Source organism: Thamnophis elegans, chromosome 7 (genome assembly GCF_009769535.1).
Source record: "Thamnophis elegans isolate rThaEle1 chromosome 7, rThaEle1.pri, whole genome shotgun sequence".
Lineage (NCBI taxonomy): Eukaryota > Metazoa > Chordata > Lepidosauria > Squamata > Colubridae > Thamnophis > Thamnophis elegans.
The window spans coordinates 40,001,999-40,013,044 of NC_045547.1; positions in this window are offsets into that span (position 1 = coordinate 40,001,999).

Below are 11,046 nucleotides of genomic sequence, written 5' to 3' on the forward strand. Positions count from 1 at the left end.
AGACATGTGGACTTCAACTCCCAGAATTCAACATCCAGGCATGCTCAGTTCTGATTTAAAGGGACAGCATTTTTCCCCCTTGCAAAATCAGTTTTACTTCATCCTTTTTCTTCTCCCTCCCCCTCCTTCCCCCCTCCCTCCCTCCCTCCCCCCTCTCTCAAAGAGACACGCACACAGAGAAGTTGGATCCCTCTCTCACTCACTCACTCTCAAACAAACACAAACACAGAAGTTGGATCTGCTCTTGCCTGCCCTCATAAAAAGAAAAAAAATGTGAAAGGAGAAAGGCAAGAACTCTGAGGTCAGACTGAGCTAGTTGCTCCCAGAGAACTCTTAAAAATGCCCTCTACAGGAGGCGAGAGAACCACGTGCCTCCTTTGCATAAGGAATGTTTCGCCTTTTAACCCTTGCTTAACTCTGTTCAAGTGATCATAAAGTTATAGTAAAGGAGGCATGTGATTCTCTCGCCTCCTCCTGCGGTTAAGCACTACGCAGAGTCATCCACTGTGACTCTGTCAGCAACTACCTTAGCCTTTTTCCTTTTACATTTGTTTTTCTTTTCATGATGACAGTGGTGAGGCCCTGCCTCCCCTGACTGCACGTCCCTGATCTGGGAAAAGGCTCTAATGCTGGGAAAGGTGGAAGTAAAGAGAAGACAAGTATGCCTAACATCAAGATGAATGAAGTCCATGATAATAGCAATGGGTATACAATTGGAAGATCTAAAGGGCAGAATTAGAACAGATTGTCATGCAAAAAAAAAATATCTATGTGATTGCTAAGAGTCAACAATGACATGGCACATTAGCCATTGTTCTACCAATATTAGGGAGAAAAAAGCCAAATCTAAAGTAGCAGGCACATTGTTATGCCAGTTTCAGATGGAAAAGGTAGTACTTTGTAGTTTGAAAGGTAAATCCAAAATCTTTTATGTTGTCAGTGAGTATAGGAACATTACCCAGAAGACCATTCCACTCATATGTTCTTGATATCATACCAGTATGTGTTTATTGGTTTTTATGGAGAAATATCCTAAAGTATGCTGGAATAACAATCCCTAAACATCCCAAACCACTGTGTTTAGAATTTAGTCTTGAACTCTTATATAATCTTCCTATTTTAATGTACTGTTTGTGTTTTATAATTCAAATGCAGTTCTCTTGCTTACAATGCTCTGAAATCCTGGGTAGCAGACTTCATGGTGAAAGAGAAAACTAACTGGATCCCAATAGATATGTCAATGAGCTGGTCTTTTCTGAGAAAAAGGTGGTGCATTTGAGCTCTAGACTCCAAGACAGATGTGAATTTGAGTTAAGCAACAATGTTTTTATATGATATACAGATCAATATATGATCTATCTAGGAAGACAGAGTACATGATGTTCAGTAAAAGCAGCTAAGCATAAATCAGATGATCAATTATACCTCTGATCTTTAGAAACAGGACCTATTAACTGTACTTAAATACTTCCAGATTCAGTTAGACTTCATTTAAAACTACTCTACAGCAGTTTACTCTGGGGACCATTAGCTATAAAATGGCTTTCTAATTCATATTATTCTGACTTCCAAGCATCTTAAAGATATAACCTTCAATCTTTTTTGCCTTAAAACATATCAGAATATAATAACTATATAGAAAGGAAGGGAGGAGATGATTTAAGGGTAAAATTATACTAGATGAAGAAATACAGGGGGTAGGGATAGACAGTTCAATCTTATTCTGAAATAAAATTCCAAAACTTAATTAAGATTGAATATATTATTATTGCCTTAATATTATTTGCCTCTCAGAAAATAATATTTTAAGGAATACAAAGTCCCACTTTTTCCTGTGCATGTACTTCATTTGTTTTCAGTTTTATACTATATTTAAAAATATTTTTTAAACCAAATAAAACAATTAAATGAGTGCTATAAATCTAGATGTACTTGTAACAGATAACCTTAATAATGAATATTAAATAACAAACATTTCCAGAATAATTTAGCATGTGCCACAGCCAGAAAATATAGAATTTTTAAAAGGTATAACATTAGTACATTAAAAACTGCTTCTGGTCTATTTTACCACATACAACCATACACAGATAGCTACATTTGAATAGACGCTACTGAGAGTACCATTGTGTTTTCCCTATCCAGACTATAAGTACCATTTCACCTCACTTTACACCACTTACTGGTGGCCAGGATTCTGCATTGAATATATTTTCTAATTCTCTCATTGACTAGAATTATTAGGACAAAAGATGCTACATGACTCATACCAGGGGTGGGTTTCAACCGGTTCGCGGCGGTCCCTGCGAACTGGTTGGTCGGCGAACCCGGAAGTAAGTAACTTCCGGGAACAGCGAAGGGCCCACCCGCGCGCCCACACTCCTTACCCGGTTTTGACGAGTTGTGCGCTTCCACACATGCGCAGGACGCATACAGCGCCTGCGCGATCCTCCAGGAGCAGCTGGAGCATCGCACAGACGCTAGTATGCATGCATGCGCTGCACGCATGCACGATGACGCCGCACGCGTGCACGAGGACGCCGCCGGCCCCGTTCCAACCGAACTGGTTGGAATGGGGCGAGAAACCCACCCTGACTCATACCAACTATTAAATTCATGCTTTCATATTGTATACCATCTTGCCTTTTTGATGCCAGAAACAAGTACTCTTCCTTATCTGTCAGCTTACCTCAATAGATATGTCATCAGGCTGGTAAAGTCTGCCAGATGGTAGGCCCCACATTACTGCAAAAAGTTAGGAAAATGACCATGAAGGAGATATATGTGCTCTGTTATCTAAAGAAAAGGGAATAAAGTATTTTTTTAAATCCAGAATAAACAGATAAAATTTAGAAGACCATCCCAGATTCATCGAAGTATAAGAAGAAGGTGGAAGTATACCACAATCAGACCTGTAAGAGTCTGTATTATAGCCAATCTAAAAAATAGATCTATGGAGTCCTATGGAGTTAATTTCATAATTTAGTCTATTAGTGGGGCTGACAGTCACAGTCCAAGCACTGTCCCTTTGAGACTACATTTAACATCAAATACGCATAGAACAAGGAGGATTGTATCATATTCCTATTTACACCATCTTGCTGATTTGGCCCCATCTTCCCAAGGGGCTCATGCAAGTACATTATTTTTTTCTTAACTGAAACACCTCTTTTAAAAGATTGATTGCCATGAAATATTTTCTGTCTATTCATGAAGCAACTGAAGTTTTATTTTAAAATTTATATTTATCTTTCCTTAACAATAATAAAAGAAAAAAATTAAAACCAGTAATATTGATCAAATTCATTATACAATAAAACTAATACATCTAAAGAACAAATTTAGTAACAATAATATTTACAAACTTCATAACATTTTTGAAATGAAAATCTGGTCATTGGTGTAGAGTAAACATTCCAAAGTTTGGCTAGAGAAGTTTATAAAACTTGAATTTTAAATGAATGAACATTTGGTGAATGAAGGCAAATATACATGTCCCAGGATAATGATGCAGGAGCCAGTCCAAGTGTAGAATAACTTCTCAGAGAAGTTCCCTGAGGATGGGCTCCAGCATGAGTCCAAAAGCTCAGAAGACTAAACACCTCTGGTCCCAGTGACTGACCCAGATTGGATCCAGAATATTTGAAGTTCTATTAATTCTTTTCAATGCACATTCATTTCTTTTCCTTTTTGTTTTTAAAAAAAATATTTTTCATGGTATTTCATTCCTTGGTATCTAAAATTATAACATGTGATAGACATTTCAAATAATGTACTAGTGAAGTCTATAGCCCATCTGAAAATAATTTACATAATTTACATCCTTTTTTCAGATACTATCTGAATCAGTGGTGAGTTTCAAAAAAATGTAGAACCTCTTTTGTAGGTGTGGCCTGCTTTGTGGGAGCGGCTTGCTGGCCATGTGACCGGGTGGGAATGGCTTGATGGCCATGTGACCGAGTGGGAGTGGCTTGGCAGTCATGTGACTGGGTCCACGTGGCCAACTTGTAAAATATGGTGAAACTCACTTAACAACGCTCTTGCTTAGCAACCAAGATGTTGGCTCAGAAACTCTGGCATTTGAAGCACGCAAGTCTTAAAGCGGTCAAGTTACAAGACCCTTGCACCCCTAACCCTTTAGAAAAAAAACCTAGGGGTGTTCAAACTTGACAGCTTTAAGACTTGTGGACTTCAACTCCCAGAATTCCTCCTCCAGTCATGTTGGTTCAGGAACTCTGGCATTGAAACACACAAGTCTTAAAGCTGTCAAGTTACAAGACCCTTGCACCCCTAACCCTTTAGAAAAAAAAACCCACGGTGTTCAAACTTAACAGCTTTAAGACTTGTGGACTTCAACTCCCAGAATTCCTCCCCTCTCTCTTCATCTTGATGATGTGCAGACGGGCGGGGGGGGAGGGAGCTGAAACCAGTTCTAAACAGTTCTGTAGATTTGTGGAACCTCTTCTATAGAAGAAGTTAGAACTGGCAGGAACCCACCCCTGATCTGAATGTATATTTCTTAAATACTAATGATTTTATTAAGTAGCTGAAACAGATATTTTTAGATCAAAAGCTACACCATTTTATCACTGTCTTTGTAAAAGAATACTGCTAAAGCAGTTGTTTTATTACTGCATATGCAAAATAAATGACACAATATTAGTTAAAATTACAAGAGAAACTTGATATATTATGCATATCTTAAACAATAAGCACTGTTAAATATAAGCTTAACAAATTACTGCATACAGTATATATTACATTTTACAAAACCGTGATATTTGGAAAACAGAGAAAAATCTAGTGGCATTTACTCTTAGATAAATTAAGCAACATATTCTTGTGATTGTGATGTACAGTGCATAGAATAGTGCGTACAGATTAAGGTTGTGTATATCTTCAAAGGAGTGCTTTGCTTCAATAATTATGCATCGAGCCAAGCTTTCTTCCAAGCTGTTACAGGAAGCAAAGTGGTTTCTTGCTTTTAAAAGCAAAGCAAAACGGACACATGGCTTGGCTTTACCTCAATCCTGAAACCTTACCAAGAGCTCTGATTTCTGGAAGAGACAGTCAGAAGTGTCTTCTAATGATTGGAACTACTACTTAAAGCTTTATATGGTTTCCAAGACATCTGAATAATTGTGTGAAAGAAAGAGATGGAAGATTTTGCATAAGAAAAGAAGGCACACATTTTTTTCTAGCAAGGAAACAGTTCATATTTGTTTATTTATTTGTTTATTTGTTTATTTGTTTATTTGTTTATTTGTTTATTTGTTTATTTGTTTATTTGTTTATTTGTTTATTTGTTTATTTGTTTATTTGTTTATTTGTTTATTTGTTTATTTGTTTATTTGTTTATTTGTTTATTTGTTTATTTATTTATGCACATTCATTTGACTGCCTATTTAACCAGTGAAATTCTGGATGGTGAAGAATGATAAAAAATATAGTATCAATTGAATTGTATCAATTGAAAAAAAAACATAACCAACATGCTACTCGACGTGTAGTCCTCACTGGAACTGCATCTACATGGAGGGAAGTATGCAGTGGAGTACCCCAAGGCTCTGTTTTAGGCCCAGTACTCTTCAATATCTTCTTCAATGATTTGATGAGGGAATAAATGGGGAACTCATCAAATTTGCAGATGACACCAAGCTGGCAGGAATACCCAACACTTTAGAAGACAGGCTTAAGATACAGAAGGATCGTGACAAACGTGAACATTGGGCACTATCTAATAAAATGAAATTCAATGGTGAAAAGAGTAAGGTTCTCCATTTAGGCAAGAAAAACGAAATGCACAGGTACAGTATAGGTGGTACCTTGCTCAATAGTAGTAACTGTGAGAGGGATCTTGGGGTCCTAGTGGACAACCATTTAAATATGAGCCAGCAGTGTGTAGCATTTACCAAAATGCCAACACAGTTTTAGGCTACACAAACAGAGGGATAGAATCAAGATCACGTGAAGTGTTAATACCACTTTATAAGGCCTTGGTAAGGCCACACCTGGAATATTGCATTCAGTTTTAGTCGCTATGGTATAGAAAAGATGTGGAGACTCTAGAAAGAATGCAAAGAAAAGCAACAAAGATGATTAGGGGACTGGAGACTAAAACATAGGAAGTTGCAGGAACTGGGTATGTCTAGGTTAATGAAAAGAAGGACTAGGGGACACATACAGTGTTCCAATATGTCAGGGGTTGCCACAAAGAAGAGGGAGTCAAACTATTTTTCAAGGCATCTGAGGGTAGAACAAAAAGCAATGGGTGGAAACTAATCAAGGAGAGAAGCAACTTAGAACTGAGGAGAAATTTCCTGACAGTTAGAACAATTAATCAGTGGAACAGCTTGCCTCCAGAAATTGTGAATGCCCCAACACTGGAAGTCTTTAAGAAAATGTTAGATAGCCATTTGTCTGAAATGGTATAGGGTTTCCTGCCTAGGCAGGGGTTGGAGTAGAAGACCTCCAAGGTCCCTTCCAACTCTGCTATTGTATTGTATTGTATTGTATTGTATTGCATTGCATTGCATTGCATTGCATTGCATGCTACATGTAAATATTCAGAAATGCCAGCGCTTCATTCTTCCCAACCTTGGGGGGGGGAGGGAATGGGTCTTCACAACCTTCTGGAAGGTCAACAGGCTTGTGGTCACCCATATTTATGCGGCATCATGGTTGTCCCAACTGTGCTTTTTCAGGAGGCAACTAGACTTTCCTCTTTTTCTTTGAAGACATTTCGCTTCTCATCTAAGAAGCTTCTTCAGCTCTGATAAGATAGTGGGAAATGGAAGGATATGTACTCCTTGCATACAGCTGGCCATTTGCATTCTTTTAGAGAGTCTTTGAAGCACTTGGAGGTTTATCTGTTTTTATCTTGCACTATGCCTTCACTACAGCGGAACCTAGAGGGAAATCACTCCCTTAGATTCTATAAATGGGTCTCTATACATGTAGGAAAGGATTGCCCAACCTGGGGCAGCAGATTGTTATTAGAGAAGGCCAGCTTTCTCCCCTCCCCTCCGGTTATTAGATCTCTCCGCTTATCTATGTAGAAGAAAAGTCAGCTTCTTTCTTCATGAACAGAGAAAAGAACTGTTTGATAAAAGAAGAAATTGAATCTTCTCTTTGAAGGTCTGATCTATTAATGATGGAATGAGAGGTCTTCAGATGATTCAGAACTTCCTTCCAGGTATAATATATACTGCTGCCCATGGGAAGTATCTCAGAGGCACTCCAGCTGATAGTAAAAGTAGTTCCCGGTAGTTCCCAGCCTGCTATGAAGAATCAGAGCTGCCTTGATGTTGTAATAATGGTTCCTCAAGGATCACAGCAGAATTCATTTCCGGAATCAAAGTTGAGTTTTGGCATAACTTTGAATATGTTATTTTTGGAGCAAGAAACGAAGAATGAGCAAGAAAACTCTTCAACCCCTGTCCTCCTATTGCTGTAATTTACAATACTAAAAGAATTATGATGAACCAGGGAATCATTAGCAGACAGGGTGGGGGGAGAATTCACCTGAACTAACACTGATGAAAGCATGACATTAATTGCTTCCTCTGGGATTGCAATAATATAGTACACCTAATAATCTAGAGGCATCTTGACAGCTTTCCTCTCCATTATCTCACTTCAGATTATTGCCAAGGAAATGCATAGCATCATCCTTGCTTCCTAAGCAATATTTTATTACCTCCTACATTCTTGCAAACAATGAAACTGTGAAAGATAGTTGTAGGATTTATGCAAGTTCATTTTGCTAATGGTTTGTGAATGGTGAAATGTAATTATTCACTCAAAAGAGATGTTATTGGCCATGAGCATTAAGCATGGGAGGAAAAACCTGCAAAAAATTACTGATACACAGTGTGATAACTTGGCATAATATAAAGGCTGACAGCAAGGAGCTTGAAGTAGAAGCTAGTCTTTATTCAGTGGCAGCCATCTTAGAAAACTATCTTCTGCCCTAGATGACGTTATTTAAAAAGTTAACTGTTTCCTAACCTTCTTAAAGAGCTAGGCATAACAATTGAACTTGAAATATAACATAAAACATACACATCATTACACACAGAAGGGAGTGTACAGTATTATTGGGTTGCCCCCCCCCCTCACCTTGGAACCACAACAGGTATGGCCAATTACAACACAATCAGTGGAGTGGACAAAGTCAACATTTTTCACCCTTTTAAATGTAAACCATAACCTTAATCACATGTCTTTGACATAAGCACTCAAAAAAACAAGAGAAATATTAAAAAATTACTTAAGTGCATGTGGTGATGGTAGGTAAGGTATTCATGTTTCAAAAATGAAATGACTCACTGGCACAGGTGGGAACTTTTAATTTTAAGTAGCAATTATCCAACTCCTTTATTCAGTAGGTCACACAAAAAGTCTAAACTAACATAGAGCATGACCCCTTCAAACAAATTGTAAAAGGTTATCACAAATAGTTAAGAAGTGTTACTTGCTGTTATCTAACAAAATAACTTTCGCTCCCCTGCCCTGTGTGAGTCAATATTGTTACTTATCTAGCACTACCAAGTCCTTTTGGGAGAAGTTGATGGTTGTGCACCATTTTGCTCCATGTTGCCTATGAACAGGGATGGGATTCTACCAGTTTGGGCTGGTTCAGGCAAACCGGTAGCTCCGAAGATCAGTTGAGAGTGAACCAGTTCACTCCGATCTTCAGGTGGGCCCACCCACCTGCCCGCTCGCCCGTCCCTGGGATATACCTATATTTCCTTGTGTTTTAGCCCAGCTGATAGGTGCAGCAGAGCACCTCAGCTGTTTTGCTGCACCTCAGCTGCAGTAGAAGGTAAGTTTTTTAGCTTTGTTTTAACCCACTGGTTGTTAGACCAATTGAATCACACCATGCCTATGAATTGGAACAACCTCTCTCTAGAAATTAGAATGATCTTTTTGGCAATAGTCTCTGGAACCTAGAGAAGCCTATATTCTTCTGAAGGGCTTTAAAGATGTGATTGTGTGACATTATTATTGCTGAAAGAACCTGTGCTATGAAGCCTCAGTTGAAGACAGATGTCAATACAATCTGAAAGAAGACCATGAACAGTGCCATAGAATAACACCCACAGTTATTACAACAATGGACTTCCAGTGGTCCCATTGTGCTAGACACTACACTCCCAGTTTGGGACTGCATAACAGCATGTCTTCGTTGAACCTGACAGACTACTATATATTATGGTTTTTACCCCTTAATGTTATTGTTACTGTGGGGTTTTGATTGTGGGTTTTGATTCAATGATTCATTTTGGGATATTTATATTATTAGGGTTATTGATTACATTTATTTATTTTTCTTGGCATGACTGTTTCATTGTAATCATAATTTTATCAGTGAAATAATAGAAATAATAGAAAACAAGAAGAATGATCATCAGGAATCACCAGAAATTGTAAGCCTATGTGACTCAGTCATGTCTGGATTTCAACTGAAGTGTCAAAGAGGGCTTGATTTGAGTCCTGATTCAAAATTCAAATCCTCAGTTTCAACTATTTTGAGATTTGATTTAAAAATGATTTGTCTGTGAACTATGATGATTTATCTGTGAGCATATAATGGAAAACCTAGCTTCAGTTGCTTTATTTTAGGTCTGTATGACATGAGAATAGCAAGATGGTAGACCTTTAGAGGAGATTAAACCTATTCCTACAAAAGACTATCATTGTGTGCTGGGAGACTCAACTAACTCTGTAGTTAATTACTTAGTAGAATATTGGTTATTTATCAGAGGCAGCAAAAGAAGCCTGGCACAGGAATATGGAATACAGAAGAGCAAGTGACAGAGAAAAAAGACTGACACAGAGGAAACAGAATTTACAGACATAACAGTATCCCATGTAGTTAGGTGGTCATGATATTGAACTATGCCCGATGCTACAAAGTACAAACCCAATATCGGCCACAGAAATTGCCTGGGCATGTTTGAGCTAGCTATATTTTCTTAGAAAACATATAGTGCAGGAAGTATGTACTATCCTGAACTCACACTCTCTACCTCCCTCTCCCCCACTCTCTCTCTGTGCTGTATACACACACATACAAAAATACTGTTCAAGGTTTCTTACTCGAAGATTTTCTCCTCCAAGATTTTTATTTCTAGAACAGTGTTTCTCAACCTTGGCAACTTGAAGCGAATGCTGGCTGGGGAATTCTGGGAGTTGAAGTCCGGACATCTTCAAGTTGCCAAGGTTGAGAAACACTGTTCTAGAACATGCCATCTCAGAAGCAAGCTCTTCTGAATGTAATGCTACAGTATATGTATGGAATGATGGAATGAGCCAAGGTGGAATGAGCCAAGGTGGCGCAGTGGTTAAATGCAGCACTGCAGACTACTGCTAGATCAGCAGTTCAGCGGTTCAAATCTCACCGGCTCAGGGTTGACTCAGCCTTCCATCCTTCCGAGGTGGGTAAAATGAGGACCCAGATTGTTGGGGGCAATATGCTGACTCTCTGTAAACCGCTTAGAGAGGGCTGAAAGCCCTATGAAGCGGTATATAAGTCTACTGCTATTGCTATTGCTATTGATACAGGTGGAGAGCCTCAAACCCCTCTATTTACGATTCTGTTCCCTGTTTATTTATTTTGAGATAACTATTCTGGGAAGCAGGACAGAAAAGTTCACCTTAAAATTGTACTGAGGAAGGAGACCATATGCCTAAAGCCTATTAGTCACTGACATAGTGGAGGAATAGGCATAGTGGAACAGCAATAAATCATTTCATTTTCTATTATTCATAACTAAAGTATCCCTCTTGTCTCTGCATAAATAGGCAAGATCATTTCAGCTTAAGACTGTCCAACAGTAAGCCAGAAGTCTGGGAGAACCTCTTTATATTCTGAGCCTCCAAGCAGGCCCTGTCTTAATTGCAACATACATTCTTATTTGTATTAGAAAAATGGAAACAGCTTTAGTATGCTCAAAATTTTAGCATCTATAACCTTTCCATTATGCCACAGACAACAAAAATAAGATGCGCCAACTTAAATGTCATCTATTTCATTTCAAT